General features: G+C 43.5%; 1 pseudogene; it reads right to left on the reverse strand.

Annotated features, from left to right (window-relative positions):
* Positions 1–17,347: 17,347 nt before the first annotated feature.
* Positions 17,348–18,830, reverse strand: LOC136158975 (xaa-Arg dipeptidase-like; annotated as a pseudogene).
* Between the last annotated feature and the right edge of the window lie 6,297 nt (positions 18,831–25,127).

The raw sequence follows: 25,127 nt of genomic DNA on the forward strand, positions 1-25,127 counted from the left end.
ATTGGTTAACTCAAGGTTTGAGAGTAGTTAGCTTCAGGTGAAACCAGGTGTCATGGCAACACAGCATTTTAAGAGAAATCTCCTTTTAAATTTGTATAGAGAAGCAAAATATCACTGTTTTTTTTTCCTCCTGCCACTTAAGAGAGATAAAAATGTCTGGAACTTGCAGCCTCTTTCCTCCATTTGGAGACCCCTGGCCTTCCTGCCTGTTACCCTCTCAGTGTTACCACTGTGAAAAATGATTATGAAAAGAAATCTATGGAATGTTTTCATAGATAGGATGCAACTTTCCAAGAGGCTTTAAATTTCAGGTGAATGTTTTATTATGTGAAATCTTGAGTGGATTACAGACTCTGTAAGTTTTACAGACTGTTCAAAGTTACATTCTGTTCCATCCCGGAATGAATGCATTACCTTTTGGTTCATGCACTTGTGACGGACTTAATCAGCTTAGAGACAATCTGTGTTGGAGAGCATACTAAACCAATGTGCGTACCAGTTGCAGGTCTGACAAGAAACATTTACTCTCATGTTGTAGTTGCTGTTCAGTGGCTAAGTTATGTCTGACTCTTTGTGACCCCATGGACTGCAGCACGCCAGGAATCCCTGTCCGTCGCCAACTCCCGAAGCTTGCTCAAATTCATGACAGTTGAGTCAGTGATGCCATCCAACCATCTCTTCCTCAGTCATCCCCTTCTCCATTTCCTTAAACCTTTCCCCGCATCAGGATCTTTTCCAGTGGCTCGGCTCTTTGCATCAGGTGGCCAAAGGATTGGAGCTTTGGTTTCAGCGTCAGTCCTTCCAATGAATGTTCAGGACTGACTTCCTTTAGGATTGACTGGTTTGATCTCCTTGCAGACCCTGGGACTCTCAAGAGTCTTCTCTAGCACCACAGTTCAAAAGCATTAGTTCTTCAGTGCTCTGCCTTCTTTGTGGTCCTACTCTCACGTCCGTGCATGACTTCTGCAAAAACCAGTAGCTTTTACTCTCACATATGGAATATCAGATTTGTTTTTACATATTGCCTGCTATATTTAGACCCTTGGTTCATACTTCATGTACCCATGTAGTGTTGTATTTCAATCCAGTTTGAAACAGAGCTTTGTTTGAAGAACGTTTTGCCCACCAGCAGCGTTCTATTCTCACCAGCACCTCTTACCTTTATGTGACATCTCAAAACTCAGAATTTCTTACATGCTATATGAATATCAGTTTCATCTTAGCAGAGTTTAAACAGAGAAGTGACAAAATCAGGGTGCCTATTTTATCAGGTTTCTCCAGGCAGAAAATTGAAGCTTGATGTTGTTCCGTTGCTCAGTCATGTCCAACGCTTTGCAACCCCATAGACTGCAGCATGCTGGGCTTCCCTGTCCTTCACCATCTACCAGAGTTTGCTCAAACTGCTGTTCATTATGTTGGTGATGCTATCCAAACATCTTGTCCTCTGTCATCCCCTTCTGCTCCAGCCCTCAGTCTTTGAAATTGAAACTCTTAGAAGGCAGAGTTCATACAGCTTATGGGCTCCTTGACTCAATTTTTTTTTTCCAAGAATTTTCTTATGTATTTTTTTAAGTATGGCCTTTCATTCATATAATAGCAAATAACAGAATTAGAAGAAACCAATCTGAAACAATGGATTGTTTCTACCCTGACAATGTGAACACAAAGGAACCATAATGAACACTTTGACTTTTCAATCCTGTCTGCACTGATTATGTTTCGACAAGACTGCTTGCTTTCTGCAATGAGAATATTGACACCGACCATGTTCTGTGTGCACGAGGACGTGGAGACCTGGGTGCGGACTGGGCCTGGCCTCCGTCCTGGAACACTCCATGCCTGTGTCTGAATGTCAGTGCTCAGAGGTCTGGGGTCTGGAGCTGAGGGGGGCTTCTCTGGGTAATGTGTCCTGCTCTGAGAGGGATTCCATGGCCCTCCGAGGGGTCAGTGCTGCAGCAGGGCTCTTAGTCTTTCCTCCTGCCAGGCTCACCTGCCCTGAGGCTCATGGAGACTCCTCAGGTGGGCTACTTGGTAATTATTCCAATTTTTCAGCGCATTCAGTTTGAGTAGGGAGGCAGGTTCGCCTGGCTCATTGATTCCAGGGTACAAGGATCAGGCAAAAAATCAACGGGCAGCAGGTGAGGTTGCTATGTGATCGCCTTTCCGTCGGCCGTCCCTGCTCAGCAGACACCAGACCTGCCCCCCGTCTTCTAGCCCCGCGCCTGGTGTGTTTTCTCAACACCTCAGTGGGAAAACAAAGAACGGAGCCTGCTGGAACCAAGGCAGTGTGTTCAACATTATCGTGACAGCTGTCAAAACAGTTAGTATCAGACAGAACCAAAGGGCAGGAGAGGAGGACTTCTCTGGGACGAGAGAAGCTTTCAGGAACTCAGGAGTTTCCAGGAACCCACTCGTTTCCGCCTTTGGGGCCCAGCCATCAGGGACCTGGTGTCCTAACCAAGAGTCATGCAGCCCCAGATGCAGAGTTTGGGGACCATGTGGGTCTCACCCCGTCCACACGGGTCCGGATCCTGTGCCCAGAGACCCCGTGTCTGCTCTTCACTTCTGTGTGTCTTGCCCCTTGGAGATTCCCAACATCTGATTTGAGGGTGTTGACCTGATTAACCTGTGGTCTTTCTTCTCTTCATCTTGGGACATTCACATGAGGTCAGGCACCTTTGAATGGGTTGCTGCTCTGTGTTCTGCTGGGTGAAATCCTTTGGCGGTGTCATATTAACATCATAGTGTATCACAGACCTAATCTGTAGGGTCGCCACTGTCTAGGGACCCCTATATGGATCTTCTGTAATTTAATTTTTGTTTTCTATTGGAGTCAGGTTGATCTCCATTGTTTTACTAGTTTTAGCTGTATAGGAACTTAGTTTGATTTTACATAGAAGTGAATCTATTCTTTTTCCATATTTCTCCTCATATAGATTATTACAGTCTCTCTAGTAGAGTCCCCTGTTTTCTTCACTAGGTCCTATTTACTTATCAATTTGTTAGATCTTAGTGTGTATATAAATCCTAAACTCTTTATCCCTTCTTTCCTTCTTTTGATACTCATAATTTGATTTTCGCAGGCTGTGAAGACCGTTTTGTACATTAGGTCATTGGTATGAATTTATAGATTGTGCCCGTAAGTGATATCTCATGATATTTGTCTTTCTATCTCTGAGTTTCCTCACTTCGGGTGATGATTTCTTCGTACACCACACTGCTGAAAGCATCCTTGTTTCACTCTGTTTTACGGTTGAATGGTGTTCGAGTTATAGATGTACTGCCTTGTCTTCAGTTTTCTTCCACTGGGCCTTTTGCTGGATTCCGTGTCTTGCCTATTGAAGGAGTGCTGCCCTGAAAATCAAGGTGCACGTGTCATTTTGAATGGTGATTTTCTGTGGACCATGCTTCCCTGATAGCTCAGTAGGTAAAGAATCCGCCTGCAATGCAGGAGACCGCAGTTCAATTCCTGGGACTGGACGATCCGCTGGAGAATGGATGGGCTCCCCACTCCAGTATTCTTGGACTTGCTTTGTGGCTCAGCTGGTAAAGAATCTGCCTGCAATGCGGGAGACCTGGACTTGATCCCTGGGTTGGGAAGATCCCCTGGAGAAGGGAAAGGCTACCCACTCCAGTGTTCTGGCCTAGAGAATTCCATGGACCGTATAGTCCATAGTGCTGCAAACTGTTGAACACGACAGAGTGACTTTCACTTCACATTCTCTGGACCTAGGCCCGTGAGTGGGAGTGCAGGGTCATAGGATACCTCTGTGTCTTGTATTTCTTGGAAGCTCCATGCTGTTTTCCATAGTGCCTTCAGCATTTACATTCCCAAAATGATTGTAGGAGGATTTCATTTTTTGTATATTCTTTGCAGATGTTTTATTTTATTTATTTGTTTAGTCTTTATTCTTTGTAGATCATTTTGATGATGGGCACTGTGACCAGCGTGAGGTGATACCTTATTGTAGCTTTGATTGACATTGATTTAATAATTATTGGTGTGGAGTATCTTTCTGTGTGCTTTTATTATTTTATACTTTGTGAGTACAGTTTATCTCTTGAAACTGGCCTCTTGAAACTTGATAGAATTGATAGAAACTTGATAGAAGAAAGGTTCGATGCTATCTAGAGCAATATGGCATAGGAACCTGGAATGTTAAGTCCGTGAATCAAGGCAAATTGGAAGTGGTCAAACAGGAGATGACAAGAGTGAACATCGACATTCTAGGAATCAGCAAATTAAGGTGGACTGTAATGGGTGAATTGAACAAAGATGATCATTATATCTACTACTGTGGGCAGGAATCCCTTCGAAGAAGTGGAGTAGCCATCATAGTCAAAAAACGAGTCTGAGATGCAGTCATTGGATGCAATCTCAAAAACAACAGAATGATCCCTGTTCGTTTCCAAGGCAAACAATTCAATGCCAGAGTAATCCAAGTCTATGGCCCAACCACTAATGCTGAAGAAGCTGAAGTTGAACAGTTCTATGAAGACATACAAGACCTTCTAGAACTAACACCCTAAAAACATGTCCTTTTCATTAAAGGGGACTGGAATGCAAAAGTGGGAAGTCAAGAAACACCTGGAGTAACAGGCAAATTTGGCCTTAGAGTACAGAATGAAGCAAGACAAAGGCTAATAGAGTTCTGCCAAGGAAATGCACTGGTCATAGCAAACACCCTCTTCCAACAACACAAGAGATGACTCTACACATGGACATCAACAGATGGATGACACCGAAATCAGGTTGATTATGTTCTTTGCAGCCAAAGATGGAGAACCTCATACAGTCAGCAAAACAAGACCAGGAGCCAACTATGGTTCAGATCATGAACTCCTTATTGCCAAATTCAGAGTGAAATGGAAGAAAATCGGGAAAACCACTAGATCATTCAGGTATGACCTAAATCAAATCCCTTATGACTAACAGTGGAAGAGAGAAAAAGATTTATGGGACTAGATCTGATAGAGTGCCTGCTGAACTTTGGATAGAGGTTCATGGCATTGTAGAGGAGACAGAAATCAAGACCATCCCCAAAAATACAGAAAAGAAAAAGAAATACAAAAAATCAAAATGGCTGTCTGAGGAGGCCTTACAAATAGCTGTAAAAGAGGAGAGTGAAAAGCAAAGGAGAAAAGGAAAGATATCCCCATCTGAATGCAGAGTTCCAAAGAAGAGCAAGAAGAGATAAGAAGGCCTTCTTCAGTGATCAGTGCAAAAAAAAAAAAGGAGGAAAACAATAGAATGGGAAAGACTAGAGATCTCTTCAAGAAAATTAGAGATACCAAGGGAATATTTTACACAAAGATGGGCTCAATAAAGGACAGAAATGGTAGGGACTTAACAGAAGCAGAAGTTACTAAGAAGAGGTGGCAAGAATACACAGAAGAACTGTGCCCAAAAGATCTTCATGACCCAGATAATCATGATAGTGTGATCACTCACCTAGAGCCAGACATCCTGGAATGAGAAATCAAGTGGGCCTTAGGAAGCATCACTATGAACAAAGCTAGTGGAGGTAATCGAATTCCAGTTGAGCTATTTCAAATCCTAAAAGATGATGCTGTGAAAGTGCTGCACTCAATATGCCAGCAAATCTGGAATACTCAGTAGTGGCCACAGGACTGGAAAGGTCAGTTTTCATTCCAATCCCAAAGAAAGGCAATGCCAAAGAATGCTCAAACCACCCCACAATGCACTCACCTCACACGCTAGTAAAGTGATGCTTAAAATTCTCCAAGCTAGGCTTCAGCAAGACGTGAACTGTGAACTTCCAGATGTTCAAACTGGATTTAGAAAAGGCAGAGGAACCAGAGATCCAATTGCCAACGTCCGCTGGATCATTAAAAAAGCAAGAGAGTTCCAGAGAAAGATCTATTTCTGTTTTATTGAGTATGCCAAAGCCCTTGACTGTGTTGGTCACAATAAACTGTGCAAAATTCTGAAAGAGAAGGGAATACCAGGCCATCTGACCTGTCCCTTGAGAAACCTGTATGCAGGTCAGGAAGCAAGAGTTAGAACTGGACATAGAACAACAGACTGGTTCCAAATAGAAAAAGGAGTACATCAAGGCTGTATATTATCACCCTGCTTTTTTAACTTGTCTGTGGAGTACATCATAAGAAACCCTGGGCTGGAGGAATCACAAGCTGGAATCAAGATTGCCGGGAGCAATATCAATAACCTCAGGTATGAAGATGACACCACCCTTATGGGAGAATGAGGAGAAGAACTAAAGAGCCTCTTGATGAAAGTGAAAGAGGAGAGTAAAATATTGGCTTAAAGCTTAACATTCAGAAAACTAAGATCATGGCATCCAGTCCCATCACTCCATGTTAAATAGATGGGGAAAGAGTAAAAACTGTGGTTGACTTTATTGTTGGGGGCTCCAAAATCACTGCAGATGGTGATTGCAGCCATGAAATTAAAACACACTTGCTCCTTGAAAGGAACGTTATGAGCAATCTAGACAGCATATTAAAAAGCAGAGACATTACATTGTCAACAAAGGTCTGTCTAGTCAGGTGTATTTTTTTTCCAGTGGTCATGCACGGATGTGAGTATTGGACTATAAAACAAACTGAGCACAGAAGAATTGATGCTTTTGAACTGTGGTCTTGGAGAAGATGCTTGAGAGTCCCTTGGACTGCAAGGAGATCCAACCAGTCCATCCTAATGGAGATGAGTCCTGGATGTTCATTGGAAGGACTGATGATGAGGCTGAAACTCCAATACTTTGGCCACCTGATGCAAAAAGCTGACTTATTTGAAAAGACACTGATGCTGGGAGGGATTTAGGGCAGGAGGATAAGGGGACGACAGAGGATGAGATGGTTGGATGGCATCACCGACTTGGTGGTCATGGGTTTGGGTGGACTCCGGGAGTTGCTGCTGGACTGGGAGGTGTGGTTTGCTGCGGTTCACAGGGTCGCAAAGAGTCAGAAATGACTGAGCGACTGAACTGATCTGAATTAGTGTTAGAAAAATTGTTTGATATAGGTGCCCTGGGATCGCATCTAATTTTCGTCCTAGAGAAGGCACAGCTCATGAGTGTAGCACATCTTCTGTGGAAATTGACATTGGTTTAACTATCACTATAGGTAAAACAACCCAATCATCTACTTCCAAATACCCTGGCTTTAACTCTGCTGTTGGAATTATATAGGAGTCAAAGTTCAAGTCTTCATAATCCGTATATTCATGGCTTCAATATCTTGGGTGAGTGATAGTTTATACCATAAGGCATGGAGTGTTAATTTTGTCTATTTTATATAAAATCTATAGGGATAGAAAGGCAATTAAGACAAAAATAACCGCTGGTAAGATTGTTCGGATAGTCTACTTCTTGCGTGTCTATAGTGCTAGTGTGTGTGAGTTTGTTGTCAGAATAAGTGAGATAATATAAACTACTAGTGAGCTGATTAGGAAAACAGTTACTAATGTGTTACCATGAAGTGTAAGAATTCTTCTATGATGGCTGGTGTTGCATCTTGAAAGTCTAGTTGTAGAGGATATGCATTGATATATACAGATTTTTCACCTATAACTTAACTTCAACAAAGTGATATAATATTTTACTAATATCTCCTTAATAGAGAAAGAAATCATGGTTATGATTTTGGCTTGAAATCAGTAGTTGGGGGTTCGATTCCTTCCTTATTTATTTTAAAATGATATGCATAGTTTCTCTGGGTGTGTGATATGGTTGGTCTACTGTTAAGACCTCGTCTTGATGGAAATGCTTCTCGGGTAATAAGCATTATTGGTATTACTGTGGTTAAAAAATCAATGGGCCTATAGATGAAATAGTATTTCCTACTGTGTATGCATCTGGGTAGTCAGAATATTGTTGTGGTATTCCAAACAGGCCTAGAAAGTGTTCTTGGAAAAGGTTATGTTAACATCTACAAATACATTTCTGAAGTGAATTTTTGCTCATGTCAAGTTGAGTGTAGCCTGAGAATAATGACATTCAGTGCAGAAAGCCCCCTATAATAGCAAATCGCCCACTGAAAGTACATAATGCAACTATGTAACTACATAGTGTATATCATGAAGAAAATATCTGAAGATGAATTAGCCAGGAAAATTCCTGTTAACCCTCTGACTGTGAAAAGAAATACAAAACCTAGGACTCACATTATAGCTGGGGATCATTTAATGTTACTGTCAAGAGGCATTGCTAATCAACTGAACATTTGTACTCTTGTTGGCCTAGTAATTATAGTGGCTGATGTGAAATAAGTTTGGGTGTCAACATACATCTTTACTGTGAATATACAATGTTCTCATATAATAAATCCTAAGAATCCAGTTGACACTATAGCTCAGACCATTCCCATGCACCTGAAAGGTTCTTTTCCCCTAAGTAACAGGTAACAATATATGAAATCATCCTAAATCCTGGCAAAATCAAAAGATATACTTCAGAGTGTCCGACAAATCAGATCAATGTTGATACAGTATTGGGTCCCCTCCTCCTTCAGGATCAAAGAAAGCTGTATTTAGATTTCAGTCTGTTAATAGCATGGTAAAAATACCAGCTGCCAATACAGTTAGTGATAGTAATATGGCTGTGATTAGGACTGGTCATATGAATAATAGTGTTTGATATTGGGATATGGCAGGGGTTTATATTAATAGTTGTAGTAATAAAATTGATAACACCTAAGATAGAAGAAACACCTGTTAGGTGTAGAGAAAAAATTGCAAAGTCTACTTAAGCTCCAGCATGAGCTAGATGTCTGACTAAAGGTGTAGACAGCTCAGCCTGTACCAGTGCCTGCTTCAACTCTTGGTGATGCAAGCAGTAAAAGGAAAGAGGGAGGGAGAAGTCAGAAGCTTATTTATTCAGGGAAAACTATGTAATTAGCTCCAGCTGTCAGGGAAACTAATCAGTTACCAAAGCCTCCAATCATAATAGGTAGCACTATAATGAAAATTATTACAAATGCATGAGCTGTCACAATTACATTATACATTTGTCCATCTCCAAGTCGAGTTCCAGGTTGGCCCAAGCCAGCACAGATTAACAACCTTAGGGCTGTGCCTACTGTTGCCAGCCAAAATCTTGGCCTTCTTTGCCCACTGACGCTGAACGAAAAATATGGAAACCGGGTTTGGAGGAAATAGAATGTTGACTTTTATTCTTAGCTGGCAGAGAGGAGAAACGCAGTAGGCTTATGCCTCGAGAGCTGTGCCCTGCCCCCCATGAGGAATCTAGGGGCTTACAGAAGGCAAGAGCTCACAGTCAGGAATCAGTGATGAGGAACAAAGGGAATAGGATCTTGATTTCTTCCTTTTGCATTGTTTCAAAGACAGTAGGAGATTGACGTCTATAACCCCGTAATTGAGTCTGGCATTCGGTGACCCTGTGGCCTTCTTTCTGACACGTAACTACAAGGGGAAGAGTGTTCTGAGGGTAAACACCAGATAGGGGATATATTTAGTGCAGAGTCAAAGGAAAATAGGTGACAAGTGTAGCTTCTGCAGAGTTTAGGGACAGAAAAGCAAACTTAGTCACAGACGTTCAGCGTGAGGAGCAGTTACAGGAAAAAGAAAAGTTAGGGATGTTCAGCCCTGCTGACTCTTCTCTTTATCTTCTTTGTTGTCAGAAAAGAAAGGAGAAAAACTCATTCCTCCTTTCCCCTTTCACTGCAACACTGTCTACCCGGCTCAGGCACCAAATAGTAATTATATAGTGCCGATATCTTTATGGTTAGTTGAAAACAATAGGCAGTTAGTGAACATAGGCTGAATGGCTGAGGAGGCTTTAGACTGTAAACCTAAAGACAGGGGTTTAATCCACTTTTTCTTTTTACTAAGTCCTGTATGAATATTTCACGTTCAGTTGCAAATTCAAAGAAGCCGGTTCAATTTGCTGGGACTTATACCGCTTTTTTTTTTTTTTTTCTTTTTTCCTTTGCAATAGAAGTAGGTTGAAGTCAGTTGACCAGGATATTTAGCTGTTAACTAAAAGTTCATGGGGTTATAGCCCACCAATCTAGAGAGGGTTTAGCTTGAGGTGGCTGGGTTGCATTCAATTGATGTAAGATATAATCTTGCAAACCTTATGAACAGGAATTAAGTAAATTATACTTGATTAAGGCTTTAAAGTATAAGGAACATCCCTGTAGTACAGGAATTTTCCTGTAGTTCATACAATAAAGAATCTGCTTGCAATGCAGGAGACCTGGGTTCCATCCATGGATCGGGAAGATCCCCTGGAGAAGGGAATGGCAATCCACTCCAGGATTCTTGCCTGGAGAATCCCACGGGCAGAGGAGCGCGGTGGGCTACAGTCTGTGGGATCTCAAAGAGTCGGACATGACTGAGCGACTAAGGCCACAGCACACAGGGCATTGAAGGCTCTTGGTCTAGTTAACCTAAATTCCTATTTCAGTACTGAGAGAATTGGAGTTATGGGTAGGAGGATTGTGGCTATTACAGTTATTGTGGATAGGAGTGTTATTTGTTTCACAGTTTAGAAACATCATGCTTTCTCTGTTATTTGTGGAGAGGAATAAGGTTAGTGCCATGGAGGCTGTGAGTCATATGTTGAAGTACGGTAGTGCCATGATTGCTATTACTGTTGGTAAAATGATACTCTTTTTGGTTGTTGTTATTTTTTCAGTAATTATTCACTTGTGTCTGAATCCTAATAGTGGTGGGAGGCCTCCTATTGATAATAGAATGATGAGGATAAGGGTTCTTATGATTGGTATTTTGTTGCATGTATGTGATAGTGATAATGTGGTGGTGGTGGAGTTGGTTATGAACATTCTGAATATGGTGGAAGTTAAGATAATATAACCAGGTTTAGTGGAGAAGGCAATGGCAACCCACTCCAGTACTCTTGCCTGGAATATCCCATGGATGGAGGAGCCTGGTAGGCTGCAGTCCATGGGGTTGCTAAGAGTCGAATATGACTGAGCAACTTCACTTTCACTTTTCACTCTCATGCATTGGAGAAGGAAATGGCAACCCACTCCAGTGTTCTTGCCTGGAGAATCCCATGGGCATCCTTTGTCCTGGAGGCTGCAGTTCCTGGGGTTGCAAAGAGTCGGACACGGCTGAGCGACTAAGCCCAGCTCACAATACACTATTAAAGTAACTGATGGTGAAGTTTGGTATAGCACAGACATGGGTGCAAGTTTTTGTCATGGTCATAGGATGAAGCCAGATGTTAGTAAAATGTATTGTATACCTTCTGGTACTCCAATGTGAAATGCAAATATTCCCAGTTTTATTCATAAGGCTATCATTATTAATATGGATGCTGTTGGATTAAATAGTTTTGTGACAGTCCATTGGCCTGAGAAAAATAAACAATGACAGCTATCATGAGTAATATTGATGTGGTGGATTGTGTCAAGTATTTATTTGATGCTTCTGTTACTCCTGGGTTGAAATTATTTATTATGATGGGGATCATGCCTAATATATTTCTTTCAAAGCCAAATAGATAAGTAATCAATTGAGATAATTATAATGACAATAAATCCTGAGACAATAGTTGATAGGATAATGATAAAGATGATGGGACTTGTTAGTACAGAAAGGGTATACATGAACATTTTTGGGGTACAGGCCCAGTAGTTTAATTAGCTGACCTTACTTATAGAATGTGGTGTAATTTGGTAGCACAAAGAACTTTGGATTCTTAGGGGTATGTTCAGTTCCTATAATTCTAGATATAAGAGGATTTAAATATCTATTATTTACTCTCTCAAAATAACTCTAGTCAGACACATTTTTTATGCTTGTGGAAGAGTACTTGATAATAAGATGGATAAGGATATGTGTCATGTGCATAGGGCTTAGTGTTAGGGATTGAAAATATTTGAGAGTAAATATATTCACTGGTCATATTGGAATCAGGGGTATAATTCTCAAATTGATAGGAAGGAGACTGTTAATGATAGTGATTTGGTTCAGTTCAGTTGCTCAGTCCTGTCCGACTCTTTGTGACCCCGTGGACTGCAGCATTCCAGGCCTCCCTATCCATCACCAACTCCTGGTATCCACCCAAACCCATGTCCATTGAGTCGGTGATGCCATTTCACCATCTCATCCTTTGTCATCCCCTTCTCCTCCTGCCTTCAACCTGTCCCAGCTTCAGGGTCTTTTCAAATAAGTCAGCTCTTCGCATCTGGTGGCCAAAGTATTAGGGTTTAAGCTTTAGCATCAGTCCTTCCAATGAATATTCAGGACTAATTTCCTTTAGCATGGACTGGTTGAATATCCTTGGAGTCCAAGGGATTCTCAAGACTTCTCCAACACCACAGTCAAAAGCATCCGTTCTTCAGCACTAAGCTTTCTTTATAGTCCAACTTTCACATCTACACATGAATACTGGAAAAATCATAGCTTTAACTAGACAGATCTTTGTCGACAAATAATGTCTGTGCTTTTTAATATGCTGTCTAGGTGAGTCATAACTTTTCTTCCAAGGAGCAAGCCTATTTTAATTTCATGACTGCAGTCCCCATCTGCGGTGATTTTCAGTTCAGTTCAGTTCAGTTGTTCAGTCCTATCTGACTCTTTGCGACCCCATGAACCGCAGCACACCAGGCCTCTTATCTATCACCAACTCCTGGAGTTTACCCAAACACATGTCCATCGAGTTGGTGATGCCATCCAACCATCTCATTATCTGTTATCCCATTTTCCTCCTGCCCTCAGTCTTTCCCAGCATCAGGGTCTTTTCAAATGAGTCAGCTTTTCAGATCAGGTGGCCAAAGGATTGGAGTTTCAGCTTCAGCATCAGTCCTTCCAATGAACATTCAGGGCTGATCTCCTTTAGGATGGACTGGTTGGATCTCCTTGCAGTCCAAGGGACTCTCAAGAGTCTTCTCCAACACCACACTTCAAAGGCATCCATTCTTCAGTGCTCAGCATTCTTTACAGTCCAACTCTCACATCCATACATGACTACCAGAAAAACCATAGCTTTGCCTAGATGGACCTTTGTTGGCAAAGTAATGTCACTGCTTTTTAATATGCTGTCTAGATGTGTCATAGCTTGTTTCCGAAATAGTAAGCATCTTTTAATTTCATGGCTGCAGTCACCATCTGTAGTGATTTTGGAGACCCCCAAAATAGTCTGTCACTGTTTCCACTGTCTTCCTATCTATTTGCCATGAAGTGATGGGACCAGGTGCCATGATCTTAGTTTTCTGAATGTTGAGTTTTAAGCCAGCTTTCTCACTCTCCTCTTTCACCTTCATCAAGAGGCTCTTTAGTTCTACTTCACTTTCTGCCATAAGGGTTGTGTCATCTGCATATCTGAGGTTTTTGTTATTGCTCCTGGCAATCTCGATTCCAGTTTGTGCTTCCTCCAGCCCAGCATTTCTCATGATGTATTCTGCATATAAGTTAAATAAGCAGGGTGATAATACACAGCCTTGACATACTCCATTTTATGTTTGGAACCAGTCTGTTGTTCTATGTCCAGGTCTAACTGTTGCTTCCTGACCTGCATACAGGTTTCTCAGGAGGCAGGTCAGGTGGCCTGGTATTCCCATCTCTTTCAGAATTTTCCATAGTTTATTGTGATCCACACAGTCAAAGACTTTGGCATAGTAAAAAAAAAAAAAAAAAAAAAAAAAACCAAAAACAAAAACAGAAATAGATGTTTTTCTGGACCTCTCTTCCTTTTTTGATGATCCAGCGGATGTTGGCAATTTGATTTCTGGATCCTCTGTCTTTTTTAAAACCAGCTTGAACATCTGGAAGTACACGGTTCATGTATTGCTGAAGCCTGGTGGACCCCCTCCCCTCCAAAAAAAAATCTGTCACTGTTTCTGTTGTTTTCCCATCTATTTGCAATGAAATGATGGGACTAGATGCCACAACCTTAGTTTTCTGATTGGTGAGTTTTAAGTACACATTTGTCATAGAGGGTGTTTGCTTTCACCAGTGCATTTGCTTGGCAGAACTCTATCAGCCTTTCCTTGCTTCACTCCGTGCTCCAAGGCCCAACCTGCCTGTTACTCCGGGTGCTTCTTGACTTCCTTCTTTTGCATTCCAGTCTTGCAGGTCTTCATAGAGCTGTCCAACTTCAGCCTCTTCAGCAACACCGGTCAGGGCACAGCCTGGGTTTACTGTGATATTGAATGGTTTGCCCTGGAAATGAACAGAAGTCCTTCTGTCATTTTGAGACTGCATCCAAGTACTGCATTTCAGACTCGCTTGTTGACTATGATGGCTACTCCATTTCTTCTGAGGGATTCTTGCCCACAGTAGTAGATATAATGGTTTCAATAATATGTGAACTGTCAGCATCAAAATGTTCAAGGTGGTTTTAGTAAAGGCAGAGGAACCAGAGATCAGATTCCCAACATCCACTGGTCACTGAAAAAGCAAGAGAGCTCCAGAAAAATATCTATTTTTGCTGTATTGACTATGCCAAAGCCTTTGACTGTGGATCACAATAAACTGTGGAAATTTCTGAAAGAGTTGGGAATGCCAGACCAACTGACCTGCCTCTTGAGAAACCTGTATGCAGGTCAGGAAGCAACTGTTAGAACTGGACATGGAACAACAGACTGGTTCCAAATTCGAAAGGAGCGTGCCAAGGCTGCATATTGTCAGCCTGCTTATTTAACTTATATGCAGAGTACATCATGAGAAATGCTGGGCTGGAGGAAGCACAAGCTGGAATCGAGATTGCCAGGAGCAATATCAATAACCTCAGAGAGGCGGATGACACCACCCTTATGGCAGAAAGTGAAGAAGAACTAAAGAGCCTCTTGATGAAACTGAAAGAGGAGAGTTAAAAAGTTTGCTTGAAGCTCAATATTTAGAGGAGAAGTTAATGGCACCCTACTCCAATACTCTGGCCTGAATAATCCCACGATTGGAGAAGCCTGGTAGGCTGCAGTCCATGGGGTCGCGAAGAGTCAGTCACGACACAGCGACTTCAGTTTCAATTTTCACTTTCATTGTTTGAAGAAGGAAATGGCAACCCACTCCAGTGTTCTTGCCTGGAGAATCCCAGGGATGGGGGAGCCTGGTGGGCTTCTGTCTGTGGGGTTGCACGGACACGACTGAAGCGACTTAGCAGCAGCAGCAGCACCATTCAGAAAACTAAGATCATGGCATCTGGTCCCATCACTTCATGGCAAATAGATTGAGAAACCGTGGAAACAGTGGCTGACTTTATTTTCTTGTGCTCCAAAATCACTGCAGATGGTGATTGCAGCCATGAAATAAAATGACGCTTAGTGCTGTTAAGAAAAGATATGACCAACCTGGGCAGCATGTTAAAAAGCAGAGGCGTTATTTTGCCAACAAAGATCTGTCTAGTCAAGGGTATTGTTTTTCCAGTAATCCTGCATGAATGTGAGAGTTGGACTATAAAGAAAGCTGAGTACCGAAGAATTGATGCTTTTGAACTGTGGTGTTGGAGAAGACTCTGGACAGTCCCTTGGACTGCAAGGAGATCCAACCAGTCCATCCTAAACATAATCAGTCCTGAAAGTTCATTGGAGGGACTGATGTTGAAGCTGAAACTCCCATACTTTGGCCACCTAATCTGAAAAACTGACTCACTGGAAAAGACCCTGATGCTGGGAAAGATTGAAGGCAGGAACAGAAGGGGCCGACAGAGGATGAGATGGTTGGATGGCATCACCGACTCAGTGGACATGAATTTGAGTAAACCCCGGGAGTTGGTGATGGACAGGGAGGCCTGGTGTGCTGGAGTCCATGGAGCTGCAAACAGTTGGACACGACTGAGCGACTGGACTGACTGATGTTTCTCTCATATGCTGGAGCAGCAATTGCGTCACACTCGAGTGACTCTGAGGAGATACCCCACGTCCAGGGGCAAAGGAGAAGCCCCAGAAAGATGGTACGAGGGGCGCAGTCACATTCAGAATCAAACCCACACCTGCCAGAGACACTCAGGGGGCTCAAACGCACCCTGTGCACACCAGGACCTACACCCACACGGAGACTGAGACAGAACTGTGTCTGGGTGTGTCCTGAGGGACACGGGTCAGCAGTGGACTGCCGCAGGAACAGGGGTTCTAGGTGCAGCAGACCTGGGTATGGCATAAGCCCTCTTGGAGAAGTTCACCATTAACCCACCACAGAGCCGCCAGAACGTCCACAGGACTGGGAAACAGACTCCTGGAGGGCACAGCAGAACCTAGTGCACACCAGGATCCAGGAGAAAGGAGCAGTGACCCGCAAGAGACTGACCAGGACGTGCCGTGAGTGTCCAGGAGTCTCTGCTGGAGGCGTGGGTTGGTGGCGGCCTGCTGCAGGTTGGGGCGCTGATTGTAGCAGGGCCTGCATGGCATTTTTTGTTTTTTTTTATTCACAGCTTAATGTATTTGTTTTACTGGATACTTTTCACATTCTTTTATCATGATAAAGAAAGTCACACCAGGAAAAACGAATATACTTCTTAGTTTATACTAGCATGGGGCTTAAGGCAGCTTAGAATTCTGTCCCCTAAATTTAATAAACTACTGAGCTTACTCAGGCTGGACAGGCTAGCTTCTGAGGAAAAGCCTGAACAGGGCTGCTGGGTAGAGGGGACCAGTTCCATGACATTAACATTCAAGATAAGCAGACATCACTCCCCTCACCATATTCTTCTAGGGCACCTGGGGCCACCACGCCAAAACCTTACAGGAAGAGTCTAATCCTACCCAGCTACCATTTTCCCTATTACAATAATATGGAATGAGAAATAGCACTTCAATGCCACTTCTCAGAGTAAGTTATATACAAAAAAGAACATTTTCATTTGCTTTCAAACGGTAACGTAAGCTCATTCTTTGCACCTGAGTTTCTAGTTATTTCCCACACCACTTCTGATTAAAAGCCTACTTTTATTATCAATGAAGACAGTCTCTAGACCAAAATAGATACAGATATTCCAAATGAATCTTCCCTAAATTTAGAACGGGAATTTTTAAACAACTTTATAGAACAGTGTTACCAATACCAAAAATATCTTTCATGTGCCCATTATGAATATAAGGCCTGAAATCTCTTGGATCTTTTAAAATACACTCACACACCATATGGCTTTATAAAATATTATCACCAATAAACCATGTGTCATCCAGGTTGTTTATGAAATGCCAGCTCTGAAAGGTTACAATTTCATCAGCCACAGATTTGTGAAATTTTCACCCTAGATATGAGGTGAGGTAATATGTTTTTTCCACATCGTGTCCTCACCTTTCAGGTAAGAGGAATTTGACTCTTTTAAGACTGAAAAACAAGCCATGCCCTCCTCGCTCATTAAAAAAGATTACAGGAAAAAAAATCATCACTTCTTCTGAATGGTCTGTAAGTAGCTCCTAAACCCTCCTTTTATTCTACTGCATTTAAAACTCTTCTTCTTGAAGTTTCAATTTGAAGTCCTCTCTGATTCTTTCCAGCAACTCTGGCTTAAAAATAACATCCAGTGCAGTCATTGCCAGAGCTTTGGCTGTTCTCAAAGTGTAGAACTGACCTTCCTGTGATCCTGGAGCTTCAGTGTACTGTTCTGTATGATTCAAGGCATTAGATCCAGTGTGAAAATACAGATGAATCCCGGGAACCACAAAAGAAACGTTTCCAAAATCGGTAGATCCTGAAGGTCCACTGAACATAGCATCTTCTGAAAGGAAGTCTATTCCTAGCTTTTTTCCGTTTTCAACATAAGCTTTCCACAGACTCTTATTGGGAAGAACATTGTAATAATCACGTGCTCCACCATCAATTTCCACTGTGCACCCAGTGGCCAAAGCTGCAGCTCTGAAGCTATCTTCTGCCTTTTTGGTCAAAACTGGAAGCTCTTTCATTGAGGGTGCACGGAAGTAATAGATTAACTCAGAATAAGAGGGGATGATATTGGGTTTTACACCACCATTTTTTATTATACCGTGAACTCTCCAGGCGGGCTTCAGCTGCTGTCTCAACAAGGACAGATTGGTGTACGCGAGGACGGCAGCATCCAAGGCGTTCAGCCCTTCCCAGGGATAGGCGGCGGCGTGAGACGCCTTTCCGTAGAACTTCACAGTCACATCATGTTCAGCAACGTCAGGTAGATAAGCGGCATTCTCTTGGGATGGATGGGCCATAAAAACAACATCAAGATTTTTGAAAGCCTCGGCTTCAATTAAATCAATTTTGCCACCACCATCTTCTTCTGCAGGGGTTCCCAGGACAATCACTAATTCGATTCCACCAGCTCAACCAGGCAGATTTATTGGTCACCAAACACCTTCACCGGCAGAGGCAGCCCGGCGAGGCTCTCCAGGGCCCCCTTCACGCCCAGGGCGGCCGCCGCCCCGACCTCGGCCATCAGGTTGTGGCCGCAGGCGTGCCCGAGGCCGGGCAGCGCGTCGTACTCGCAGAGGAAGCCCAGGTGCAGCGGGCGCGGCGCCGCCCAGCCCCCCGGAGACCCCCACTTGGCGCGGAAGGCCGGGGCCAGCTGGTAGTGCGGCTGCACCGCCCACGCCCCGGCGGGGCCTCGCTCCGGAAGAAGCGCGTCAGCACGCCGTGGGCCTGATGCTCTCCGTAGGCCAGCTCGGGCTCGCTCCAGATGGCGCGGCTCAGGGCCCCCAGGCGCTCGGCCGCCGCGTCGATGCACTCCGCGGCGCGCAGCTTCAGCAGCTCCAGCTCGGAGACGCTGGCGCAGGCACCCGCTTCCACCGGCTGCTCCTCTCCGGGCCTCATCGTGCCCACAGCCGCTGGCCGGTCAGCAGCTCTCTCCCTGGACCGCTGGCTGGCTCGCTCCCGGGCCCACCGAGCCTGCGGACCCGCCGGGCGTCCGCGGAGGTCGTCGCCGCCGCTCCCGGGAGGCCGGCCCCGCCGCTCCCGGGAGGCCGGCCCCGAGTCCCCGCCCCGCCTCCAGAGCCTCGCCCGCCGCATGGCATCTTTTGAAGGAGGTCGCCATTATCTTCATCACCTCCACCATAGTTTGGCCTCAGGTCAAAAAACAGAGAGGGAACACAACCTCGCCCTTCAACAGAAAATTGGATTTCCATCAGAGGGCAGACAAACTGAAAACCACAATCACAGAAAACTAACCAATCTGATCACATGGACCACAGCCTTGTCTAACTCAATGAAACTATGAACCGTGCTGTGTAGAACCAGCCAAGATGAACGGGTCAAGGTGGAGATTTCTGACAAAACATGGGCCACTGGAGAAGGGAATGGCAAACCACTTCAGTATTCTTGCTTTGAGAACCCCATGAGCCGTATGAAAAGGCAAACAGATAGGACACTGAAAGATAAGCTCCCCAGGTCGGTAGGTGCTCAATATGCTTCTAGAAATCAGTGGAGAAATAACTTGAGAAAGAATGAAGAGAGAGAGTCAAAGAAAAAGCAACACCCAGTTGTGGATGTGACTGGTGATGTAAGTAAAGTCTGATGCTGTAAAGAGCAATATAGCATAGGAACTTGGAATGTTAGGTCCATGAATCAAGGCAAATTAGAAGTGGTCAAACAGGAGATGGCAAGAGTGAACATTGATATTTCAGGAATCAGCAAAATAAAATGGACTAGAATGGGTGAATATAATTCAGATGACCATTATGTCTTTTGGGCAAGAATTCCTTAGAAGAAGTGGATTAACCCTGATAGTCAACAAAAGAGTCCGATGCAGGACTTGGATGCAATCTCAAAAAGGACAGAATGATCTCTGTTCATTTCCAAGGTGAACCATCCAATATCACAGTAATCTAAGTCTATGCCCCAAGCAATAAGAGTGAAGAAGCTGAAATTGAATGGTTCTATGAGGACCTACAAGACCTTCAAGAACTAACACCCAAAAAAGGTGTCCTATTCATTAAAGGGGACTGGAGTGCAAACGTAGGAAATCAAGAAATATCTGGAGTAACGGGCAAGTTTGGCCTTGGAGTACAGAATGAAGCAGGGCAAACCCTAATAGAGTTTTGCCAAAAGAATGCTTTCACCATAGCAAACACCCACTTCCAACATCACAAGAGAAGACTCTACACATGGCCATCACCAGATGGTCAATACCGAAATCAGGTTGATTATATTCTTTGCAGCCAAAGATGGAGAAGCGCTATACAGTCAGCAAAAAGAAGACTGGGAGCTGACTGTGGCTCAGACCATGAACTCCTTATTGCCAAATTCAGACTTAAATAGAAGAAAAACGGAAAAACCACTAGACCATTCAGGTATGACCCAAATCAAAACCCTTATGACTATATAGTGGAAGTGACAAATAGATACAAGGGATTATATCTGCTAGAAAGAGTGCCTGAATAACTATGGATGGAGCTTTGTGGCATTGTACAGGAGGCAGTGATCAAGACCATCCCCAAGAAATAGAAATGCCAAAAGGCAAAATGGATGTCTGAGGAGGCCTTACAAATAGCTCTGAATAGAAGAGAATGAAAGGCAAAGGAGAAAAAGAAAGAGATACCCATTTGAATGCAGAGTTGCAAAGAAGATCAAGGAGAGATAAGAAAGCCTTTCTCAGTGACCAGTGCAAATAAATAGAGGAAAACGATAGAATAGGAAAGACTAGAGATCTCTTCAAGAAAATTAGAGATACCAAGGGAATATTTCATGCAAAGATGGGCACATTAAAGGACAGGAATATTAGGTACCTAACAGAAGCAGAAGATATTAAGAAGAGATGGCAAGAATACACAGAGGAACTGGACAAAAAAGATCTTTGTGGCCCAGATAATCATGATGGTGTGATCACTCACCTAGAGCCAGACATCCTGGAATGGGAAATCAAGTGGGCCTTAGGAAGCATCACTATGAACAAAGCTAGTGGAGGTGATGAAATTCCAGTTGAGCTATTTCAAATCCTAAAAGATGATGTTGTGAAAGTGCTGCACTCAATATACCAGCCAATTTGGAAAACTTAGCAGTGTCCATAGGACTAGAAAAGGTCAGTTTTCATTCCAATCCCAAAGAAAGACAATGCCAAAGAATGCTCAAACTACTGTACAATTGCACTCATCTCACATGCTTGCAAAGCATTGCTGAAAATTCTCCAAGCCAGGCTTCAACATAGCGTGAACCATGAACTTCCAGATGTTCAAGCTAGATTTAGAAAAGGCAGAGGAACCAGATATGAAATTGCCAACAACCATTGGATCATCAAAAAAGCAAGAGAGTTCCAGAAAAACATTTACTTCTGGTTTATTGACTATGCCAAAACTTTTGACTGTGTCGAAAATTCTTCAAGAGATGGGAATACCAGACCACCTGACCTGCCTCCTGAGAAATTTGTATGCAGGTTAGGATGCAACAGTTATAACTGGACATGAAATGATAGACTGGGTCCAAATAGGATAAGGAGTACGTCAAGGCTGTATATTGTCACCCTGCTTATTTCACTTAAATGCAGAGTACATCATGAGAAACGCTGGGCTGGAAGAAGCACAAGCTGGAATCAAGATTGCTGGGAGAAATAGCAATTACCTCAGATATGCAGATGACATCACTCTTATGGCAGAAAGTGAAGAAGAATTAAGGAACCTGTTGATGAAAGTGAAAGAGGAGAGTGAGAAAGTTGGCTTTAAACTCAACATTCAGAAAACTAAGATCATGGCATCTGGTCCCATCACTTCATGGCAAATAGATGGGAAAACAGTGGACACAGTGGCTGACTTTATTTTTTTGGTTTGCAAAATCACCACAGATGGTGATTGCAGCCATCAATTAAAAGACACTTGATCCTTGGAAGGAAAGTTATGAGCAACCTAGACAGTATATTAAAAAGCAGAGACATTACTTTGCCAATAAAGTTTCATCTAGTCAAGGCTGTCGTTTTTTCAGTAGTCATATATGGATGTGAGAGTTGGACTATAAAGAAAGCTGAGCACAGAAGAATTGATGCTTTTGAACTGTGGTGTTGGAGAAGACTCTTGAAGAGTCCCTTGGACTACAAGGAGATGCAAACAGTCCATCTTAAAGGAGATCATCCTGGGTGTTCATTGGAAGGACTGATGCTGAAGCTGAAACTCCAATCCTTTGGCCACCTGATGTGAAGAGCTGACTCATTGGGAAAGACCCTGATGCTGGGAGGGATTGGGGGCAGGAGGAGAAGGGGACGACAGAGGATGAGATGGTTGGATGGCATCAGGACTCAATGGACATGAATTTGAGTAAACTCCGGGAGTTGGTGATGGACAGTGAGGCCTGACATGCTGCAGATCATGGAGTTGCAAAAAGTCAGACATGACTGAGCAACTGAACTGAACTGAGGATAAAAATTTGTTGTGTCATGCGTTGAAGTTATGTAAGAATCATGCTATTGTTTTAATAAAACCGGGATCAGCATAGGGTTCGGATAAGTCAATGGCACCCCATTCCAGTACTCTTGCCTGGAAAATCCGATAGACGGAGGAGCCTGCTAGGCTGCAGTCAATGGGGTCACAGAGTCAGACACGATGGAGTGACTTCACTTTCAGTTTTCACTTTCATGCATTGGAGAAGGAAATGGCAACCCACTCCAGTGTTGTTGCCCAAAGAATCCCAGAGACCGAGGAGCCAGGTGGGCTGCCGTCTATGGGGTTGCACAGAGTCGGACACGACTGAAGCAGCTTGGCAGCAGCAGCAGCGGCAGCACAGGGTTATACAAAACAGGTCCACACCCCCCTGGCCCCGCTTTCTCACATCCACGCCCCCGTGCCCTGCATCCCCACATCCACGCAGCGCAAGCCAGCAGTCTGCCTCCTCTTTCCAGTCAGTCTTTGGGCTTCGCTAAGGTGATTTAGCCCTGGGGAAGGAAATGGCAACCCGCTCCAGGATTCCTGCCTGGAAAATCCCATGGACTGAGGGGCCTGGTGGGCTATAGTCCATGGAGTCGCAAAGAGTCGGACACAGCTGAGCGACTGAGGTGTTATACAAAATTGCCTGTATTGCCGCCGTGTTTGCATCTGCCGTCCACACCATCATCCAACGAGCAGGAAGGATATAATCCCTGCTCCTTCTCAGCCAGTAAGAAATTGGAAGAGATTCTTAGTGGTAACAAGAATTAGTATTGTAACAAGGAAAAGGAATGTTTGAAGAATCAGGTAATGTTGCGGTCTGAGTGAACGGATCATATTGCGAAGTCTATAATTGATCATATGACAAATAGAGCCACCAGCACACATTATTGAGACATAATCTATTTTAGAGCTGAATGATAGCTTAAGGGTTTGTAGTGTGATTCAGTGCCAGTTTGAGATAATAATCTCTTGGCCTGTATACATGAATATTATTGTTGGAATTAAGCTAATGGTGAAGGCATATGAGATAATCTTACATATAGAGGGTATGTGGTGGTTTTATAAATGTTAGTGCTTGTTATTATGATCGATGATATATATAGTGAGGCTAGAGTGAAAGAGGAAATTTAATGTATTACTTTTATTTGGAGTTGCATCAATTATTTGGTTTCTAACACCAATGGATAAAAGTTTGAAAAAGCCATGCTGTTAGTCATGGGAGCATAGAATCAGCAATTCTTATATACTTCTGTGGTAAATAAGAAGGTATTGTTTTCTCTTCCTAGATTCACAATCAAGTGTTTTTTTCTAAACTATATATACAGTATAGGGGGCCTAGAATGATTTTTGGGTTTAAGGATAGGAGTAGAAGAGGTAGGATGGGTAATGATATGAGAGCATTTTCTCATGTAAAAGATGGAGAGATACTGTTTATGTGGTGTGTGTATTTGCCTCACTGTGTTGTAATGACTATATATATATATATATATAAGCTAATGGCTATATATATATATATATATTGGAAGAAATCAATTTGAAACAACGGATTGTTTCTACCCTGACAATCTGAACACAAAGGAACCAGTGGGAACTGTAAAGATCTGGGGGCCAAGCTTTTAAGAATATTTTAGGTTGGCAAATACTAACTAGTATGCTTTCCCTTTCAACAATTTTTATTCTGATAAGTAATATCCTTTTCTAGAAGGCTACCAGTGTGGCTGCCTCCTGCTGGAAGCATGGGAGAAGGAATCAGGGCAGTTTCTGTGTGTCTTTACAAGACACTGGACTCAACTCTAAGAAATCCCTGGATCTTCCCTGGATCCTGACCACCACATGGCCAAAGATGCTGGTAACAGTTTTGTTTTGCCTGTTAAAGGGTTTAATGACAAAGATTCTTTCGGTTTCCTGATGTGGGTGACATGTGGGGCCCAGTGATGATTTTTTTCTTTAAGAAACTTACTTGCTAGTTCCCACCTGAGGGTGAGGCCCCTGTTCAGTGATGAGAGACCCTGCATGTGTGTGACCTGTGTTTCCAGGAGAGCAACTTTGCACTAGTTTAAACCTGGCCAAGTTCTGTCTGCATGGTAGATTTAGACCTCTCTGTCTTATCTAGGGGCTTCCCTGGTGGCTTAGATGCTAAAGAATCTGCATGCAGTGCAGGAGAACTGGGTTCTTCTCTGGATCGGGAAGATCCCCTGGAGAAGGGAATGACAACTGAATCCAGTATTCTTGCCTGCAGAATCCCATGGACAGAGGAGGCTGGAGGGCTACAGTCCATGTGGTCACAAACAGTCAGACATTACTGAAGGATGAATACTTTGACTTTTCAATCCTGTCTGCACTGATTATGTTTAGACAAGACTGCTTGCTTTCTGAAATGAGAATATTGACTCCTGACTGTGTTCTGTGTGCACGAGGACATGGAGACCTGGGTGCGGACTGGGCCTGGCCTCTGTCCTGGAAAACTCCATGCCTGTGTCTGAATGTCAGTGCTCAGAGGTCTGGGGTCTGGAGCTGAGTTGGGCTTCTCTGGATAATGTGTCCTGCTCTGAGAGGGGTTCCATGGCCCTCCCAGGGGTCAGTGCTGCAGTAGGGGTCGTAGTCTTTCCTCCTGCCAGCCTCACCTGCCCTGAGGTTCATGGAGACTCCTTAGGTGGGCTACTTGGTAATTATTCCAGTTTTTCAGCGCATTCAGTTTGAGTAGGGAGGCAGGTTCACGTGGTTCATTGATTCCAGGGTACAAGGATCAGTCAAAAAGTCAACGGGCAGCAGGTGAGATTGCTATGTGATCGCCTTCCCTTCAGCCGTCCCTGCTTAGCAGACAGCAGACCTGCCCCTCGTGTTCTAGCCCTGCACCTGGTGTATTTTCTCAATATCTCAGAGGGAATACAAAGAATGGA

Source organism: Muntiacus reevesi, chromosome 2 (genome assembly GCF_963930625.1).
Source record: "Muntiacus reevesi chromosome 2, mMunRee1.1, whole genome shotgun sequence".
Classification (NCBI taxonomy): domain Eukaryota; kingdom Metazoa; phylum Chordata; class Mammalia; order Artiodactyla; family Cervidae; genus Muntiacus; species Muntiacus reevesi.